General features: G+C 40.4%; 1 pseudogene across 1 annotated transcript in view; it reads left to right on the top strand.

The window, feature by feature from the left end:
- Nucleotides 1-21,685, top strand: part of LOC102874252 — an 87,613-nt pseudogene that overhangs the window by 23,752 nt on the left and 42,176 nt on the right. The window contains exons 6-7 of the transcript XR_438964.1: nt 14,221-14,318; nt 15,115-15,335. The product of XR_438964.1 is annotated as an uncharacterized LOC102874252 (transcript). The remainder of the gene's footprint in view (nt 1-14,220; nt 14,319-15,114; nt 15,336-21,685) is intronic.

Genomic DNA, 21,685 nt, shown 5'->3' with positions numbered 1-21,685 from the left:
CAAGTTGTGCCAAGAAATCTGAAGAACGACCACTTGGCCAACAGACTGAAAGAGATCGATATTTGTTCCTATCCCAAAGAAAGGCGACCCAACCAAATGTGGAAACTACAGAACAATTTCACTGATTTCACATGCAAGCAAGATTTTACTGAAAATTATCCAAAAACGACTGGAACAGCATCATCTGGCACCTCCTCCCCACCCCCCACCAGCAGCATTTAACTGGTTGCTAGTCTCTAAGGTCAAAGAAATAACCTGTTCACTCTATCATAAATTCCATAACTGTAAGCATTGTCAATTCTGGTAGACCACTAAAACAAATTATTGAACCTAGCAGAGAAGCAGAATGTACCATGGGAGGGTTCAGAATTAGTAGAACATTTTGGAGGATTGCAGCAGGCAGCATGTCTGATCTCATAGAACATGACATTGGACTGTGAATGCTGTTGATGAAGATTGTTCTTCCTTCATCTGGAATTAGAGGAAGTCAAACAATGATGTTACTTCTACACCAATTTGTCTTTAGAGAAGACAAATGGAATATTCTGGACAACGGTCCATTTGTGAATTTTTATGACGTGCTTATGTGTTTTATGTTTCCAAAAATATGTTGTTGTTATGGGCTGTTAAGGAAACTTCAACTCATAAGGATGCTAAATACAACAGAACAAGCAAAGCCCTGCCCATTCTTGTGTCATTCTTATGATCTCCACCTGCTCAAGCTCATTGCTGTAGTTACAGTGTCAATCCATCTCATTGAGGGTCTAGCCGTTTTGCTGATTATCCACTTTTCCAAGTACGATGTCTTTTTCCAAGGACTGGTACCTCCTGACAACATGCCCAAAGTATGTGAGATGAAGTTGCATTACCTTTAAGTAGTACGCTGGTTGCAGTTGCTACAAGAAAAATTTGTTTTCTCTGTTGGAAGTCCATGAGATAGTCAAAACTCATTGGCAACACCACATACAAAGACATCAAATCTTTCTCAGTCTTCCTAGTCACTGTCCAACTTTCACATGCATAAGGAGCAATTGAAAATACCATGGTTTGGTTCATGTACACCTTGGCTTTTTAATGTGACATCCTTGCATATTAGCACCTGAAAGAGGCCCTTGACAGCAAATTTTCCCAATGCAACATGTTTTTTTATTTCTTGGCTCCTCCAATGAAGAGTGTTAGCTGGAGAGCCAAGTAAAATTATATCTTTGACAAGTTCAATCTTTTTTCAGTCTATCATGATGTTGCCTGATTGGTCCAGCAGAAAAAAAAAGGCTTTTTTTTTTTATGTTGAGATGTTATCCATATTGAAGGCTTGTAGAGCTTCAGAAAGTATCTTCTTCACTTTCTATAAGCAAAGGGTGTTGATGCCACACTCTCCTTCATGTAGTCTAACTTCTCTAATTATTTATTCAGCACACATGTTAAATAGATGAAGAAAAAGGATACAATCCTGACAGACATCTTTCCTGATATTTTTTTTCTCATCCTTGCACAAGGGCCGTGCTACTCTTCTCTGTATCATTCCAAGTTCAGTATATGTGCTACCAAAACAAGTACCTCTCCTCATTTTAAACCATGCAATATTCCCTTGTTCTGTTTGAACCACTTCTACTTGGTCTTTGTATAGGTTTCACATAAACACAACTCAGTGTGCTGAAATTCCCTTCTAAATAATTATTGAGAATAAATAATAAATATTTCTTATGAGTCACACAGTCCAGTACCTTTGCATAATCAGTAAAACACAAGTAAACATCTGTTTTTTTCTGCTTTTACCCAGGATCCATATGACATCAGCAGTGATACCCTTCATTCCACAGTCTCTACTGCATCTAGCTTGGGTTTCTGGCAGTCTCCAGGAATGTTTTGCTCAGGCCATATTTGAATAATCCCTGACTAGAATTTACTTATTTATGGTATTAATGATACTGTTAGACAATTACCAAATTGGATGAACTCTTTTTTTAGCTTTTTAAATTTTTTTTTTCATTTTCTTATTATTAATTTCAATGAAAACTTACAGAGACTTTGGATTTCCATTAATTCATTGTTGCACTTTTCTTCCCTCCCAACCTCCCCCCACACACCATACACTGCCCTCTTGGAAAAGTAAAAGAAAAATTCTTTCATTGTTTTACAATCCCTCCCCCCAGGTCCACTCCACCATGCAGCCTTTACTCTGGACTCCTGTAATGACAATACTAGCTAATCACATATCCCTTTTAAACAGTTTTCTTCCTTAACTGTTTCAATGCAGTATACATTATTTATTCCATCTTTCTCAGTCTCCCCCCAAACCCAATGTCAGTCCTGTTTTACAACAGTGGCACCATGCAGTATTTGCCCTTTGGATGAACTCTTTTTAGGAATGGAAACAAATACGGATCTCTTCCAGTCAATTGGCCGTATTTCTTCCAAATTTCTTTTTGAGTGATCACATTTATTTGTGTGGGCATATATGAGTGGACACATACAGCACATCCTGTTTGCTGAAACACCTCAATTGGTATCCTATTAAGCACTGGAGCCTTTTGTTTTTCCAGTGCATTCAGTGCTGCCTTGACTTCTTCCTTTAGTACCATTGGTTTTGAGGGTGCTCTGGTGTCCTAGTGGTAAGATTCTGTGCTGCAATCCCAAAGGCACATCGTTCAAATCCACTAGCTGCTCTGTGGGACAAAGCTTGCAATCTCCCATGCAATTATCTGCTTCTGAAAACACACTGGAGGATCATCTATGGGTTGACTCTTGAGTTGGTACACAACAAAATTTAGATAGTCAGATTGCAGTCAACCAGTTTTCCACTAGGTGGCACGCTTAACCAACATATCTTTGAAATCCTAAATTCTGACACAGTCTTCAAGCAATGACTATAATAAGTCTAATTCACAGGCTATTTCAAAGTACCAACTAGAAGGTGAGGAGACCTGCTGTCCTAGTATATAGAGCATTATTCTGCTAAACCCAAAGCAGCACAGCACATTTCTGGCAGTTCCAGTCTACCAGCTGCTCTAGAGGAGAAAGGTGACAAATGTCCTGAAGGGAAGACCTGATGGAAGGGCAACTATAAGTTGGTTCCAACTCAACAGCAATGACTCTGAGTTGTGTTTTTTTAAGTTATAAGCATTCTGCAAAAGAATTTAGCATATCAGTTGTATGCTTACCATGTTGTTGTTGTTATGTCCTGTCGAGTTGCTTGCGACTCATAGCAACCCTATGTACAACAGCCCTAAACCCTGCTCTATCCTGTGCCAATTGCACTGCCTCTGACACTCCCATCCCGATTACCCCAGTCACTGAGTCAATCCACCTCATAGAGGGTCTTCCCCTCTTGCACCGTCCCTCCACCCTCCCAAGCATGATGTCCCTCTCCAAGGACTTGCCCCTCCTTACAACATGTCCAAAGTATGTCAGATGAAGCCCCAGGAGCCTTGCCTCCAAGGAGCAGCCTGGTTTAACCCTCTCCAGGATGAATCTGTTGGTTTTCTTGGCACTCCATGGTATGCCGCGGGCTGCTCCAGTCGGGAGGGGCTTGTAAGCCTGAAGTCTAGGGTCTCGAAGAGGGAACACGAAGGTGGGTAGAAGTTCGGTGAAGGAACGATGAAAGAACACAAGACAAACAGTCAAGTGATCTTGATGATTTTAATTCTAAGTCATTCTAATTATCCTTCTTCTTTCTTCCTTCTTTTCCCTTCCCTTTCCTTTCCTTTCCCTTTTCCTGCTTATTACATTTAGCATGATACATTTATATTCCATTTTTACAATTAAGGGCTTAATCAACAGCCAGAAAAACAACAAAAGTAAGAATAAAGTTTACATTATTTTCTTGCACACAGCTATTCTTTATGGTCATGGTTCCTTGGAGAGCATGAAAGGCTATTCTTTATGGTCATGGTTCTTTGGTAATTAGGGAGCTTGGTAGACAATGGCTTTTCGCTTAAACATTTTTTTTTATTTTTGTGTGCGTGTACCGTCAAATCAGATCTGACTGGTACAGGAGGAGATTGTCCCTCCTTTTCCCAGCAGAGCATCTGGTGGATTCGAACCCGTGCGCCTCTGGGATTGTAGTTGCAGCTCCTTGCCACTAGGCCACCAGAGCTCCCCCTTTTTTTAAAACCTGTTCTTCAACCTGCTTGGTTTACAAAGTTACAAAGTAAAAAAGTTACATTTTAAATTTAAGCTGATACATTTTACATTTTTAGCTGAATTTACAATATTATTTATTTCCACTCAACAGACAACACTTTTACACTTTCCATTATTCCAGGGGTGATCACTATCTCAATAAGGGGGTTTAGGTTTATACAAAAGATGTTTTGGGTCATAATATCGCCTAAATTCACATTCCAATCTCATATTTCATGATTTATTTTACCACTTATACCTTTCATAACATCTTCCCTCTGGTCACTTTCAAACTTTTTGAAAAACATATCCCAAAAACATCAGGGTGTTTTGCATTAAATTCATCATATTGTCCAGTATATGGAAGAGGTTTATCTGTAGGCTCTGGAATTCTGTAAGGGCCTCTCCCAATAGGGGGCTGCCACAAACAACCATTACCTAACAGATAAACAATTCTTCCACCTGGTGTTCTCATGGTGAGGGGCAAGGGTTTGGGTTTTTCCTTTGAAGAAGTTCTTATAAGCCCTAGAAATCTAGGAATCTCTGGAGTGGTCATCTCTAGGATTTCCACCATTAATTCTTTTTGTTATAATGCATCCATGAATTCTCTTAAAACCATATTATTCTTGATAAGTTTTAGTAATGCTAAAAGAACCGGAGGTAATGTTTGTGTATCAAAGTCGTCACCTCCATTTAGTTTTTTCTGGGAACATCTAACAAACTTTTAGTAGGAACATTTTGTGTAAAGAACACAGCCTTTTTTCCCTGTCCCACATAGAAAACACAAAGAGACAATAGAAGAGAAATTACAGAAAGGCCAAGAACAATCATGGAGAAAGCACACGTTCCGAGAGGCTGACTTCCTTGAAGTTTTCGCCTCAATTGGGTGATTTTGTCATGCAGACTCCCTTGGAGTTGGTGTGGCAATGGTACATTCAATACTCTTCTCCAGCACCACAAAGGCATCAAAGGCATCAATTTTCCTTGTATCCTTCCTAGTCATTGTCCAACTCTCTGATGCATAACAACTGATTGCAAAGACCATAGCCTGTATCAGATGCACCTTAGTCTCCAGAGTGACACCATTGCTCTTCAGTACCCTGGCGAGGTCCCTAACAGCAGACTTTCCCATCGCAATATTTTTTTTTTAATTTCCTGGCTACGGGTGCCAAGAGTGTTGACTGGAGACAAGCAGATTAAAGTTGTTAACAATCTCAATCTCTTCACCATCCATCCTGATGATGCCAATTGGTCCAGTGGTGAGAATCTTTGTCTTCTTGACATTGAGCCTAAACCCATACTGAAGGCTGCAGTCCTTGACCCTCTGCAGCAAGCATTTTAGGTCCTCCTCAGTTTCAGCAAGCAGGGTTATGTCATATGCATAATGCAGATTGTTAATAGATCTTCCACCAATCCTGACCCCTTGTAGAGCCCAGCCTCTCGGATAATCTGTTCTGCATACAGGTTGAAAAGGTATGGAGATAGGACATATCCCTTGCTTACACCTTTCCGAATTTTGAACCATGCAGTGTTTCCTTGCTCTGTTCTGACAACTGCCTTTTGGTCCAAGTATAGGTTTCGCATTAGAACGATCAAGTGTTCTGGGATTCCCATTCTTCTCAGAGTCAGCCACAGTTTGTTATGATCCACACAGTCAAACACCTTTGCATAATCAATGAAACACAGATATACATTCTTCTGCTATTTCCTGCTTTCAGCTAAGATCCATCTAACATCAGCTACAATATCCCTAGTACCATGACCCCTTCTAAAGTCCAGCCTGGACTTCTGGCAAATGCTTACCATATCTCTTAAAAATAATATATGTAACATTACCAGAGACTGACTATTCCCAGGGAACTAGTAAGCTAAAACATGAGATTCTACACATGCAAAATATATGCTGAATTCTATGTCTACTTGTCTCTCAACATTATAGTTTAATTTTTAAAAACTTAAAGCTGGAACTTTTCATGAGCTTGTTGGTGTCTGCTCTGCTCATAGCATTGTTCCCTCTTTGCTGCTAAGATGGTGGTAGTTAGGGATATAATCTTGCCAGGACTTTTAAAGAAATACAACCCAGTAAGACATTTCATTACTAAGAATGCAGCTATACCACTGACCAAAAGCAAACAAACTTTTAAAAACTACCTTGAACTTAAAATAATCTATTATTGCTGCTGAAGTAATTACTCTTCCTTTGCTTCTCAATCCTGAGTTTTCTGAACTTTCAGCCTCAACCACACAAACTTCATTCTGAATCACTCTTTTCCCAAAAGATCAGACGAAGCTGTCCCAGAACTCAAGAGAACATTTACAAACTAAGGCCATTGATTCCACCTCAGAATTAAAGGAAACCTGTGTGTAACATATTGAGAACTCCCATGACATTTCTCCTGGACTGTAAGTATTTTCACCTCGTCAGTGAACCTTATGAAAGAAGTGCTGATCTGGAAGCTCTAGTGGCCTAGTGGCAAGAAGCTGCACTGCTATCCCAGAGTCACATGGTTGCTCTGCTGGAGAAGCAGGGGCAATCTCCTCCTGTGCCAGTCAGATCTGATTCGACAGTACACAAGAAGAGAAAGAGGAGGGGTGGGGAAGAAAGAAGTGTTAATCCACCACATTTTGAGAAATCCTGTATGGAATTGAAATCAAAATTCCTTAAGACAGTCATAGAAAACAAAACCAACCACCACAGGCATAATGACTACAATTAAAAGGTCTCTGCTCTATTCCAGAAATGATGGTAAGTACCTGCATGGGTTGTTTTGTTTCATTTTTACCCCAACAATATGAGAAGGACTATATTATTATCCATAATAAAAAAAATAAAATCTAGAAAAAATGTTCAAGGAAAATTAGATTAAAAGAAGTGAAGTAACTTGCCTAAGATCAAACAGGTATACATTGTTCAAGATTGTGATTACAGACTGTTTAAAATCATAATTCCCCCTGAGAATGTCAGTCCTTAAACCTCAAGATACTTGGATCTGTCCATGGTCCTGGAAAAAAAAGTTGGATTCCACTTACTCTGTGACGTATATTCTTTGTTATTGTTGTACTGGTTTTTTGTGGGTTTTGCACCGTTTTGTTGTACTGTTGAATCAGATCCAACTGGCACAGGAGGATGTTGCTATTCCTTCTCCAGGAGAGCATCTGTTGGATTCAAACCAGTCGCCTTCGGGATTACAGTGCAGCTTCTTGCCACTAGCCCACCAGAGCTCCCTTATGAATTATATTCTTATTGCAGAAAACTATCCAATAACTAAAACTGTAAATTGAATTTGTACATTTATTTTTTATAAGGTTCTTGTTGTACTGTCAGGTTTTAACTGACCATTAGCTGACCCTCCAGCGGGTTTTCAGAGGCAGTAAATTGCACTGGAAGAGGTTGTGTATCCTTCTCCCACAGAGCAGTTGGTGAATTTGAGATTGTAGTGCATTCCACCAGCTATTCTAGAGGAGAAAGATAATAAATGTCCTGCAGGCCCTAAAAACCTGCTGGAGGGATTTTCTGTAGTAGATTTGAGATTGTACCTTTGAGATTGTAGTGCAGCTCCCTCAGAGTGTCTGAATTACTGAGTAACTCAGCAATCAGCTTGAAATGTCATAACAGCAACAAAAAATCCACATACTGATTGAGAAATTTATTTTGAAAAATTTTATCAGAATATAAAGAACTTTGTATCTTTAACATTATTATGCGGAAAAGAAAAGTCTCTTTAGATTTCATTTAACAGTATTTACTCTTCAGAGAGTAAATGCTCTCATCAGACCTCTATATTTTTCACATATTTAATGATCATTTAAGTCTGTCCATATATTTGCTCTTTTAAAATTTATTCTTTCCTTTATCTCATATATTATGAGCTCTTTCTTCCTATTCAAAATAATTTAGAACTTTCATTAGTAATGGCCTATATGTATCAAATTATTTTGTTTTGTCTGGAAAAAATGATTGTTATTTTAATTTTAATAATTCTATTTTCATTTACAAATGTATTTTGTTATTTACAAATTTTCTTGAACATTTATAATTTTTCTTTTTTAAAAATTTTTTTGTCTAATAATAATTTTAAAAAAATTTTTGTCGATAAAAAATTCTAATATCTTGACTTGCACATTTTTCAGAATTTACTAGAAATATTGTAGTATTAAAAAAATCACCCTTAACAATCAGATGACAAAGTTTGTAATAATTACATTCTTGTTTAATTTTTTTAAATAATTACATTCTTCATTTGAAAAGTCTGTGAGCTTGCTGTAGTTGCCTTTTCTTTTTTTAAAAAAAATCTTACTTTATTATTTTTTTATGTGTACCGTCAAATGAGAGCTGACTGGTACAGGAGGAGATTGCCCCTCCTTCTCCAGCAGAGCATCTGGTTGATTTGAACCTTGTACCTCTGGGATTACAGTGCAATCTTTTACTACTAGGCCACCAGAGCTCCCCTTTTTTTTCCTTAGAAATTAATTTAGCATTTTATTTTAATGCAAACATTGTTTTCCATTACTTTAATCTGTTTTCAATTTGGTTTCTTTATTGTTTTCATAGGTTGATTGTGGCTTCACATAGAATGAAGTCTCTGACAACTTCAATCTTTTTTTATATTAGTTTGCTTATATTATAAAGTTCATATACATTGTGTTTTACACTATTGGGTTCTTCTTTAACAGGAGGGGGGTTTTTTGGATTAGTGGGTTGGATTTTTTCCATTTAACAATTTTTAATACCACTTGTTCCATGGCTCTCACTACATTTTCACAATGTGTAAACATATTCAGTACTTCTATTTTTTGTTATTGTTGTTCTGTTTCCATTAATCTGTCTTCTCTGGTCCTCCTTGCTTTTTCATTTTGTTTTAGGATAAATGTTGACCTTGGTCTCATATAGTTGATTATTTAAGAAATTAGATTATTCATGGATATTTCATAAGCTAGTCTGTGGGGGCTTTTTTTGTGGTTTTTTTTTAAATGAAGTGATAATCAGGAGTGTCTTTAGTTCCAACTTAAGAGAATAATATAGGGGGATAGTTCTGAGCGTTCCTATGGTTTCTATTAATCTGATTAATCATCCATTTTTAGAAAATTTAAATTCTGTTCTACATGCTTCTCACATTTTAAGCCAGGCCCTCTATTGTGTCCTTGGTCAGAATGGTCAGTACCAGGGCCTAGTTATTTTGATCTCAGACTAAATGATCTTTTGGTCTCCGACTAGATGAGACTATGGTTTATCTGGGTTGTTCATCTTGGGGGGCAGATTTTTTTTTCCTTTGAGTCTTTGGTTTCCTTCATTCTCCTTTGTTCTCATGGATTAGAGACCAAGATTTTTATCTTGAATGATTATTTGTAAGCTTTTAAGAATCCAGATGCAATTTCCAAACTAACATGTAGAATATTATCTTTGTGGACTGTGTTATGCCAGTTGACTGAGTTGTCCCACAAGACTACAGACCCAGAAAACCAGTAAAATAATCCTGCAAAGTGTTTGGTTATAACACAGAAATAACCATAACTGTTATTCTTATGTGATTTATTATAAATATTACTATAGTTCACATGTGTATACCTGTATGTACTACAGCTATGCCTGTACATGCACTCATATAAGCACTCATATTCACATGTACCTTTTTATATATATGCATACATACCTGTTTATGTAACAATATAGATTTTTCAATTGTTATGTGACCTAAACATATTTCAAAACTTTTTTAGTGATAGTAAACATAGCTGGCTACATTCTATCTTTTTTATTCTGCTGAGTTTTCTGACTCTACTGCTTGTTGTTTCTGCATATTTTTTCTTGTAAACAAATGTTTTTGTTCTGTTTTCCTGTCAAGTGCTCACATTGTTTACAAATTGATTTGTTAGAATTTTCAAAGCCCAGATGCTAATATATTCTTCCAGAGAGGATATCTGTTTGTTTTCTTGTTGTACAATCTGGTCTACTTTCAACAAAAATATCTGAGGATATTCAGACCATGCGGTTAGGGAGAACTTATGTTTCATATCCATCTAAGAGACGATATGTGGTAGAAACTCAGAAATATGTGTTTATGCCTCCATTTTCCCCATTTCACCAACACTAATGTGAATGTAACTACCTCTACACTGATCTGAGATATAGGACACCCCTTCATATGGAAAATCTGATCACTTAGAGTCCTTCCAACTTAATGGCAGAGATAATCCTGTTAAGTTTCCCACTTTGAGAACTTTCCAAGCTTTGCCTTGTTTTCAGATGAGACAAGGCCAAAAGTAAAAATGGAAGCCTTAGATTTTCCATATTCAGTAAGTAGGGAATTTTATCATTGGTAAAGAGTTTTGAATATCCCATGGACTGCCATAAGAACAAAGAAATCTGTCTTGGAGAAAATGCAACCAGGGTGCTCCTTAGAGACAAGGTTGCTGAAACTTCATCTCATATATTTTGGACATGTTGTCAGGAGGCACCAGTCTTTGGAAAAAGGCATCATGCTTAGAAAGGTAGAGAGGGTCAGCGCAAGAGAGGACAACCCTAGATGAGATGGACTGACACAGTGACTACAACAAAGGTGTAAGGTGTGTTGGAGATGGTAATGTTGGCTCAGAGAGGACAACTTATAGAACCATTGTTCATACGGTTACTATAAGGTGCGGTCAACTCAACAACACATAACAACAACAACAACAACAAATCCAAAGATTGATGGTTCACAACCACCCAGTGGTTTCACAGGTAAGATGGCACTGTAAACAGCAGTTCAGACTCTCTTCACCAAAGGTATCAGAAAACAAAAGTAACAGATATGGATGATAATTCTGGAACTTTGAGTTTTAAAAGGGAGCTCATGTGACCTAGTCTATAGGGAGCTGCACTGTTAACCCAAAGGAAGTATCTCTCTGGTGGTTCAGATCCACCAATGGCTCCATGGGAGAAAAATGGGTAGTTTCTTCCTATGCAATTTTCAGCCTTCTAAAAACCCACTACAAGGGCAGCTATGAACTGGTTCAATTCAAGTCAATGGCAATGAATGAGTGAGCAAATTTTAAAAAGACAAAGAAGTATTTCAAATGCCAAATGAAGGAAAACAGAATAAATAAACAGAACATCATGGGGACCTGGTGTGCTATCAGTAACCACACAAGTATCACTTCTTCACCGTTTGGCTAAGATCAAGTGTAGTATCCACACCAGTGGTTGGTAGGTGTGATGGCGTCCTTTGTCCTCCAAGCCTCCCAGAGAGCAGGGGAGTGGCTTTCCCCAACCTTCATCCATATATTGTGATCTCAGTCACTACTCAAATGAACAGAAACTTGAACTTAACTGGGTATCCTAAATCCAATCTTCTGCTTTACTGGCAGAAACACTGTATCAGGTCAAACATCTTGTCTTCATCCACCACAGTAATGGCAAGAGGCACCAATCAAGTGCTCAGTCCACACAGCTCCAAGGTCTCTCTTTTTTTTTTCCCCTCTCATTTTCTAGTAGGAAGCTCTGGTGCTTTTTAAATTACTGTTTGTCTTCTGTTTTCTTCTGTATTCTTTTTTCTCTAGCTTTTCCCCTTGCCTTATACTACTCCTTAGTCTTTCTATTCTGATTTTAGGACTGCAGCACAGCTTCTTACCACTACTAGGCCATGAGAGCTCCCTTCAAGAATCTTTGTATTCTTGATATGAACTTCAACCCATATTGAAGGCAGCAATCCTTGACCCTCTGAAGCAAATGCCTCAGGTCCTTATCAGTTTCCACAAGTGAGGCTGTGTCATCTGCATAATGCAGGTTGTTGATGAGTCTTCCTCCAATCCTGATAACACCTTCCTCCTCATAGAACCCAACCTCCTAGATGATCTGTTCTGCATATAGATTGGAAATGTATGGAGATAGGCTGCATCCCTGGTGTACACCTTTCCTGATTTTGAACCATGCAGTGTTTCCTTGCTCTGTCCTGACAACTGCCTCTTGGTCCAAGTATAGGTTTCACATAAGCACAATCAATTGTTCTGGGATTCCCATTCTTCTCAGAGTTAGCCACAGTTTGTTGTGATCCACACAGTTAAATGTCTTTGCATAATCAGTGAAATGCAGACATTCCAGAGCACCTTCAATAACAGTAGTAAGAGAATTAACTAAGCCTCATTTGATGAAGGACAAAGAACTAGAAAGAAACTCCACAAAGTTGCAGAAGAACGAAAAAAATATAATTAACCAAGTGAATCTCATAGGCATATATCTGACAGGACCGCAATATACACAATCTTCTCCAGTGCACATGGAATGTTCTACTGAATAGATCATATGTTAGATCACAAGGTAAAGCTTAATAAATTTAAAAGCATCAAAATATTACAAAGCCATTTCTCAGATCACAATGCTATAAAATTAGAAACCAACAACAAAGAGATCAAGGGAAAGAACACTTTAAAAAGTATCTCGTGACAGTTAGAAAAGAAATAGCAAGCAAAACCTTCAGTCTCCAAAAGAAAGGAATAATAAAGGGCAGAAATCAATGGAATATAAAATATAACTGATGAAACTAGAAGTTGATTCTTTGAGAGTTTTAATGAAATTAATAAATCCCTAGCTAATCAAATATCCTGGCTCTATGAGGAGAAATGTGGCATCATGATTGGAGGTAAACTCATCAATAGTCTGTGTTATGCGGATGATACAACCCTGCTTGCTGAAACTGAGGAGGACCTGAAGCACTTGCTGCAGAGGGTCAAGGACTGCAGCCTTCCATATGGATTAAAGCTCAACATTAGGAAAACAAAGATTCTCACTGGGCCAATTGGCAGCATCAGGATGGATGATGAAGAGATTGAGATTGTTAGCAGCTTTAGTTTGCTTGGCTCCACAATCAACACTCTTGGTACTAGCAGCCAGGAAATAAAAAGACAAATTGCATTGGGGAAGTCTGCTGTCAGAGACCTTTCTAAAGTACTGAAGAGGAACGATGTCAGTCTGGGAACAAAAGTGTACCTGATCCAGGCCATGATTTTTGCAATTACTTGCTGTGCATCGGAAAGCTGGACAATGACTAGGGATGATAGAAGGAGAATTGATACCTTTGAGCTGTGGTGCTGGAGAAGAATATTGAAAATATCACAGACTGCTAGGAGAACAAACAAGTTCATCTTGGAGAGGGTGAAGCCAGGATGCTCCTTGGAGGCAAGGGTTCTGAAGTTTTGTCTAACATACTCTGGACATGTTGCAAGGAGGATTCAGTCCTTGGAGAGGAACATCATGCTTGGGAGGATGGAGGAACAGTACAGGAGAGGAAAACCTTCTCAGAGACAATAAGATTGACATAGGATAGAGCAGGTTTTAGGGCTGTTGTACATAGCATCACTATGAGTTACAGGCAGCTCTACAGCATGTCACAACAACAATCAAATAAAAGGAAATAACACAAATAAGGAAATGAAATGAGTGATGTCACACTAGAAACCAACACTCTATTTTTCGGTTATAGATATTATTTTTAATTCTTTTTTAAATGGTTTTCATTTCTAACTTGGCACATATACATTGCAGTCCCTAGATGGTACAGATGGTTAACAAGCTATGCTGCAAAGTCGAAGACTGGAGGTTGAGTGTATTCAGAGGTGATTCAGAATGAGGAAGCCTGGCAGTCTTAACGGGAAACCACACGTGGACCCAACCAACCATAAGTAAAGGTCCACTAAATGGCAACTGGAATTTATCTAGTTTTGTTCAATGTTGACAGATATAAACAAGATCTCTTTTTTTTCTTTTTAGGGGCGAGGGAGGTCTTCATTAATGTCTTTTGTACATTGATAAGAGCACAAAGATCTAGAAACCAAAAAATTTAAAAACACTGGCATCTCCTGAGGCAAACACTTGAAGGAATACTAAAGATTCTTATAGGAGTGTCAGAACAAAGTGGCAGGTCTCAAAAGTTGCTTTTCAGGGTCCCAGACTCTGCTTGCTGGGCAGGGATGAGGAAGTCTGTTGGGAACTCAAGATATTTCACTTTTCTCTCTCACAATCAGTGTCAGCGCCTTCTACCTGGGTGCAAATTATGTGGCACCAGTTTTAACGCCCATTGGCTCTCCGGTTTATTGATAAGCCAATCATCACCTTCACCACAGTTCCTGATTCTGATCCACCAGCATTCAGATTTTCTCAGACCTGGGTCATGATGCATGGAACCTTTTTCCTGCTGCTGTCAGGGGGCCTGGCCCTGATAGTGAGGCCCAGACCCACCCCCTCCTCCCAATCCCCATGTCCCAGCCCTGTGTCCCCACCCCTTCTCTTTCTCAGTCCACGAGCGCCTGGTCCTGCCCCACCCTCAGGCTCCCACTCTCTGAAACAGCACCGCCGTATCCCGCCCCGAGTGGTGATTCCTGATACAGAGTTGTGGGCTACGTAGAGGACACACAGATCTTAGATGACACACAGATCATGCGCTTCTACAGCGATGCGGAGGATCCAAGGATGGAGCCGAGTCCCTGGGCTCGAGCAGGAGGGGCCTGAGTACTGGGGGGAGGACAGGAATCTCGAAGGTGAACACGCAAACAGACCACAAAGGCCTGAGGGTGTTGTCCAGCTACTACAACCAGACAGGGGCCAGTAAGTGACGGGACCCTCGTCCCAGGGTATGTGTCCCTCATCCCAGGAATGGGCTGGAGTTGGCCTGAGACTTCAGGCAAGAGTTCACCTTGAAGCTACAAGATCTGCCAGGCTCTTCCACGTGGAAAGAGCGAAGCAGACACCCTAAGAGTGGGTTTCATTTTAGACGCTAACAGACTCCTTTGAGTCACTACAGGGCTGGCGTGTCTGGCATGTGGGAGGGGGCCGAGCAGGGGGCGGGGATTCCTGTGGGGGCGTGTCTGACCATGCGGGCGGGGCTGGCGGCAGGGGCGGGGATTTCTGCAGAGACGTGTCTGACATTGTGGGCGGGGAGTGCACACGCTGCAGGGAATGTATGGCTGGCTGTGACTTGGGGCTGGAGGGGGGCCTCTCCCGTGGGTATGTATCATCAGCACGATGGTGTGGATTACACATCCCTGAATGAAGATTTACGCTCCTGGATGGCGTCGGACACAGTTGCTCAGATTTCTAAGCAGAATTTTGAGGCTACCCAGTATGCAGCCAGGTTCAGAGTCTTTCTGGAGGGTGAGTGCTTGGACCGGCTCCGCAGGTACCTGGAGAACGGGAAGGAAACACTGCAGCGCTCAGATGGGACCTTGGAGAACTTCCCTAGGTAGGGACTGTGTCTTCAGCTAGTGTCCCACAAAATAACGCCACAAATCCTTCTCACTGCCATTCAACTCATAGCTGACCCTCTAGTGGGTTTTCAGAGCCTGCTTGGATTTGAACTGCATAGATTTGGATTAGCAGCACAACTCCTTTCATCAATGCCAAAACTCTTTCTCCACTCCGTCCCTAATGGGTCAGGGAGAGAGTTGATGAGTTGGCCCTGCTTCCAGCACCTGTGCTAGATAGATAGAGCTTGATCTGCTCTCTGAGATTACAAAACGATCCAGTCTAAGGATATGGAGGACACAGGCCCCGAAATAATTTCTTGTTGTTATGTACTGTTAATTAGGAGCCAATAATCATCCAGCGAATTTTCAGAGGCAATAAATTGCCGAGAAGAAAACGGCCCATTTTTCTCTCAACGGGCAGCTTCTTGCCTTGAGCCCATTTTTCTCTCAACGGGCAGCTTCTTGCCTTGAGTTTGGCAGCACGACTCCTATAACACTAAACCACCAGCTCCCTTCAGAAAAAAAAAAAACCCAGCCGTCAGTTTTCGTTGATTCTGCATGTGCCCTTAGTAACCATGATGGATTTCTCTCTCTGGCCTTGGCCCCTGTTTCAGACCCAAAATCTTTAGAGGTCTTCCAGCCTTTCAATGTTACAGTCTCCACCCTTATCAGGACTAGAGAGCTCTGGTAAAGAAGTACTTCTGAGACACTTGAAGCCTCCCATCCTGGACTGCCTTACCTTGAGTCTAGAAATTTCTAAAGAGTGGGAGATTATCTCATTCTCCTTCCTGGTCCAGGCTGGTATTTAGGTTTTACATTTCTTCCCTCCTCAAACGTTATCTTGCCCATTCTCTGGATGTTCACATGCATCCTGTTCAAGTGGCCCATAGAAAGTTACTGAATTTTCTAACTCACTCCCTCAGAAGCACCAAAGACACATGTGGCACACCACCTTATCTCTGAACATGAGGTCACACTGAAGTGCTGGGCCCTGGGCTTCTACTCTGTGGAAATCATCCTGACCTGGCAACAGGATGGGAAGGACCTGATCCAGGACACACAACTTGTGGAGACCAAGCCTTCAGGGGATGGAACCTTCCAGAAGTGGGCAGCAGTGACGATGCTCTCTGGAGAGGAGCAGAAATACATATGTCATGTGCAGCATGAGGGGCTGCCTGAGCCTCTCACCCTGAGATGGGTTAAGGAAGAGGAGGGCAAAGAGAAAGTAGAAGCCCTTCTAGGACCTTAGGCACAATCAAGACTCCTCACGTTCTTGTCCCTTCCCTTTCCAGAATCCCTTTCTCAGTTTGCCACGTCTATCTTGGGAATCATTGTTGGCCTGGTTCTCCTTGGAGCTATGCTCACTGAAGCTCTGGTGGCTGGAGTTGAGATTTGGGGGGAAAGGTGTTCAGGTAGAAAAAAGAATGGGGTTAGAGTTGTCTTGCTCCACTGAAGAATTTCAAGCCTCTTTTAGGCGTTTGACTGCTTTCTGCCTTATCTGAATTCCCAGGTGCACATCCACATTTCTTCAGTCTGGGGCACTGTGTGCTAACACTTAACACCTTTATAAAATGAACAGGAAGGACAGCTATTTCCTCTTGATGATTCTGGTGATGAGGATCAGATCCCTATGGTCAGAGGTGGGGGGAAGGTCCCTGCTGTAGTCAGACCTCCAAGATGGGTAATTAGTCTGCATTTACCCTACATGTCACTTATTTTTATTTCTTAACCATGCCCTGGGTCTGCAGTTATGGTTCAGGAGGACAAAACTAACCATTCTTCTAGGACTTCATGGTCCTACCTCTTCTCTAGTAATTCAAAGTCATCTTCACACAGGTTGAGAAGGAGGCAATTATGTTCAGGCTGCAAGTAAGATGGAGGTGTGTGATCCCTGAGACCCCAGGGAAAGTTTAAATAGGAGCCCACGTGGGAGCTCACTTACCTCCTGGTTCCTTCTTTAATCTCATTTTCCTCCTGTGGACTCTGACCAGATTTTGTCTTTGTTCTCTTCCATGTGGTTACAGTGCCCAGAACTCTTGAATTCTCCCTGCTGACTTCTAAAGGTAAGACTCTGGAGGATATGATATGTGGGAGAAGTTAAGGCAGAGGAGACACAACTAGGTTATATGCTTTGTGTTTGGACATTCTGAGTATGTAGTAGTAGGTTGGTCGGCATGAAATCACATAACAGTGACTAACTCAAAATCCAATGACTATTCCAAATCTCTTCTATAGCATGGGACAATGGCCTTGTGTGTAATTGACTGATACAAGATTTCTTCACCCCTACATAGTGATTCCTAGAACTCCTGACTTCTTTGCAAATGGACTCTGCATTCCTATCAGCATAACAGAAAGATGTTCCACCCCACCCATGACAACTGCCTCCCCACAATGACCTGTGACCCTTCCCTAATCTATATTCCTGTTTCAGTGGAGGTGGGGGCTGGAAAGTCTCCATTCCTGTCATAACTTCCTGTTGCTCTGACCGTTACTTCTCACCCCTCCATGCTGAAAATGAGAATCTAGATATTAATGTGATTTTTCAAAAATTTGCCATGACAAAACAACTATGAGATACCATCTCACACCAGCTACAATATAGCAAAGTTCAACAGGGCAGCAAACAACAAATGCTGATGGGGTTGTGGAGAGATTGGCACTTTTATTCACTGCTGGTGAGAATGTAAAATGGTACAACCACTATGGAAAACAATCAGGCACTTCCGCAGAAAGTTGGAAATATATAATGTGACCCAGGAATTCCACCACTAGGAATATACCCTAGAGAATCGAGAGCTGCCACCCAAAGAGATATATGCAAGCCCATGTTTACTGCTGCATTATTCACCATAGCAAAGAAATAGAAGCAACCCAAGTGCCCATCAACAAATGAATGGATAGAAAAACTATTGTATATTCACACAATGGATTACTACGCAGCATTAGAAAAACAAGGAACTCATAAAATATTACACAACATGGGTGACCCTGAAGGACATTATGCTGAGTGAAATATCTCAGTCACAAAAGGACAAATACTGCATAACACCACAGTTATAAAACAAGACTGACATGGCATTGGGGGGGAACTGAGAAAAGAGAGGATAAATAATGAACACTGCATTGGAACATGAAGGAAAGAACTGTTTAAAAGGAATATAAGATTAGGGGAGCTCTGGTGGCCTAGTGGCAAAGAAGCTGTGCTGCAATCCTGAAGGTGTGTGGTTTGAATCTACCAGATGCTCTGCTGGAAAAGGAGGGGCAATCTCCTCCTGTGCCAGTCAGATCCAATTTGATGGCACAAAACAAGAAAATAAAAATAAATAAAAGGAACATAAGATTAGGTATTATCTAGGTATTAGGTATTATGACACCAGTCTAGAATAAGAGGTACATAGCAAAACGGCCTGGGGAGGGGGAAGAAGAAAATTATGCAACAATAATGAATGTTTAAAATGAACTGAGAGGGTAGGGAGGAAAATGGACAAGAATGAATGAATGAATGAAAATCCAACTTTTTTGTGAACTTCCATTAAAAATCACAATTAAAAGATTGCTGTGAACTGGAGCGCTCTGGTGGCCTAGTGGCAAGAAGCTGCACTGCAATCCCAGAGGTGAGCTGTTCGAATCCACCAGATGCTCTGCTGGAGAAGGAGGGACAATCAGACAATCTCCCCCTATATCAGTCAGATCTGATTTGACGGTACACACACACACACACACACACACACACACACACACACAATTGCTGTGAATTGTGGTTGGTGGGTTAATCAAAGGATAAGAAAACTTGAGAGTCAATAAAATGAACATCTGAGAACTTTCTCAAATGCTATTCTTCTGTGCTGAACCTGTTGCAGGCAGGACAGGGAAAGATCGCGAAATAACAGCATAGATAAGGCCTGTCCCCAGTGATGCTCAGTACTTGGGCTTTGACATGGTTACTCCTGAGCTGGACCATCTTCATGGCCCTGTTGTCATGGTTTCCTTAGTCGAAGGTTATCCTACCAGAACTTGTGATCACAGAGCCTCAGTCAGACGTCATCTAGGCTGATTCTGTCTCCAGGATCCAGGACAGTGAAGGCTTTGTGTAGCTATTAACTCTGAGCAGTTTTCATTCTCATCATGTGGCTATTTTGTGTCTTTATTTTTATAGGACTTTATGTTACTTTTGTTCTTCCTGTTCTTAGTACAGTCATTGAGTGCTGCCAGCACTGGAGTGGTTTTTTTTTTTTAATATGTAATTTTTAAAAATTTTTTTTTATTTCAATGAACATCTACAGAGATTTTGGAATTCTATTCATTCATTGTTGCTGGAGTGGTTTTTCTGTCACTGTCCCCACAAAGCCCAGGCTGACCTCTGCACATAGGGGTCTTTATGATATTGAGAAATTAATGTTGAGACTAGTCCAGCTCTTGTCCTCTTTGATGGTTAAGACCATATGTCGAATTAGCTTTGATTCTTTGGTTTGACATTTATGTAATGCTATAATATAGCAGTAATGTAATAATGCAGATATCCTTTAAGGTGTGGTCTTATATGACCAATTCTTATCCAATACTGATAAAAAAGATTAGGATGGGATGTTGTGAGGTGCCATCAGGCCACACTGATCCTGTGCCAGCCTCTTGATGTGGTCACAGTCCTGATGAGTTGTTGTTGTTAAGTGCCACTGAGTTAACTATGACTCATAGCAACTTCAAAAACATCATATATGAACTATTTAGTGCCGTCTCACCATCTCTGAAATGCCTGAGCTCATTAATACAGTCACTGTGTTAATTCATCTTGTTGAGAGTTTTCCTCCACCTTGCAAAAAAGGTCATTACAAAGCCAGAGAAAGAAGAAAAGACCAAAATTATGTAGAAGAGACTCTGAATATTTCACTAGAGTGCCAATAAGCCAAAACAAAGGGAAGAAATTAAGGAGCTGAATAGAAGATTTCAAAGGGCAGCTTGGGAAGACAAAGCAAAGTATCACAATGAAATGTGCAAAGAGCTGGAGTCGAAAATTGAAAGGGCCAAACCCACTCAGCATTTCTTAACCTTAAGGAACTAGAGAACAAAATCAAACCATGAGTTGTAATACTTAAGGATGCCATAGGCAGAATATTGAATGATCCAGGAAGCATTAAAAAAAGACGGAAGGAGTACAGAGTCACTACCAAAAAGAATTGGCTGACATAGAGGAATTTCAAGAAATAAAATGTGATCAAGAGTTAATGGTGATGAAGAAGGAAGTGCAGGCTGCTCTTCAAGTGTTTGGCAAAAAATAAGGCCCCAGGAATTGATGGAATACCAACTGACATATTTCAATAAATATACTTCCCTGTACATGCTCACCAGGTTGTGCCAGGATATCTGGAGAACAATGACCTGGACAATTGACTGAAAGAGATCCATACTTATTCCCTTTTTTTTTTTTTTAAAAAAAAAAAGGTGACCCAACAGAGTGTAGCAATTATCGAACAATATCACACACACAAAATCCTGCTGAAGATTATAAAAAAACGAGTGGAACAATACGTTGGCAAAGAAATACAAGCTGGGTTTAGAAGAGGTTGTGGCACTAGAGACATTACCACTAATGTCAGATGGATCTGGCAGAAAGCAAAGAATACCATAGGAATGTCTATCTGTATTGTGTTTCATTGACTATGCAAAGACATTTGACTGTGTGGATCACAACAAATTGTGGCTAAAATTGAGGAGAATGGGAATCCCAGAACACTTGACTGTGCTCATGTGAAACCTCAGAGCAGAACAAGAAAACACTTGCATGGTTCAAAATCAGGAAAGGAGTGCATCAGGGAAGTGTCCTGTCTCCATACCTTTTCAATCTATATGCAGAACAGATAAATTGAGAGGCTAGACGGCATTAAACAACAACAACAACAGCCTTTATTAGGAGGAATATGGCATCAAGATTGAAGGAGACTCATCAACAACCTACATTATACAGATGACACAATTTTACTTGCTAAAACTAAAGAGGACCTGAAGCACTTGCTGCAGAAGGTCAAGGATTATAGTTTTCAATATGGATTGAAGCTCAGTATCAAGAATACAAAGATACCACTGGGCCAATTGGCAGCACCATGATAGATGAAGAAGAGATTGAAGTTAACAATTTGTTTGGCTCCACAATCAACACTTTTGGCACCAGCCGTCAGGAAATCAAAAGATGAATTGCACTAGGGAAATTTACTGTCAGGGACCTCTCCAGAGGACTGAGAAGCAATGATGACAGCCTAGAGACTAAAGGCACCTGATCCAGGACATGATTTTCACAATTACTTGCTATGCATCAGAGCTGGACAATGATTAAGGATGACAGAAGAGT

Source organism: Elephantulus edwardii, unplaced genomic scaffold (genome assembly GCF_000299155.1).
Source record: "Elephantulus edwardii isolate Elephantulus edwardi_28Jun2011 unplaced genomic scaffold, EleEdw1.0 scaffold00184, whole genome shotgun sequence".
NCBI lineage: Eukaryota > Metazoa > Chordata > Mammalia > Macroscelidea > Macroscelididae > Elephantulus > Elephantulus edwardii.
The sequence above is the reverse complement of the archived record's forward strand: the minus strand, read 5'-3'. Positions and strand labels throughout refer to the sequence as shown.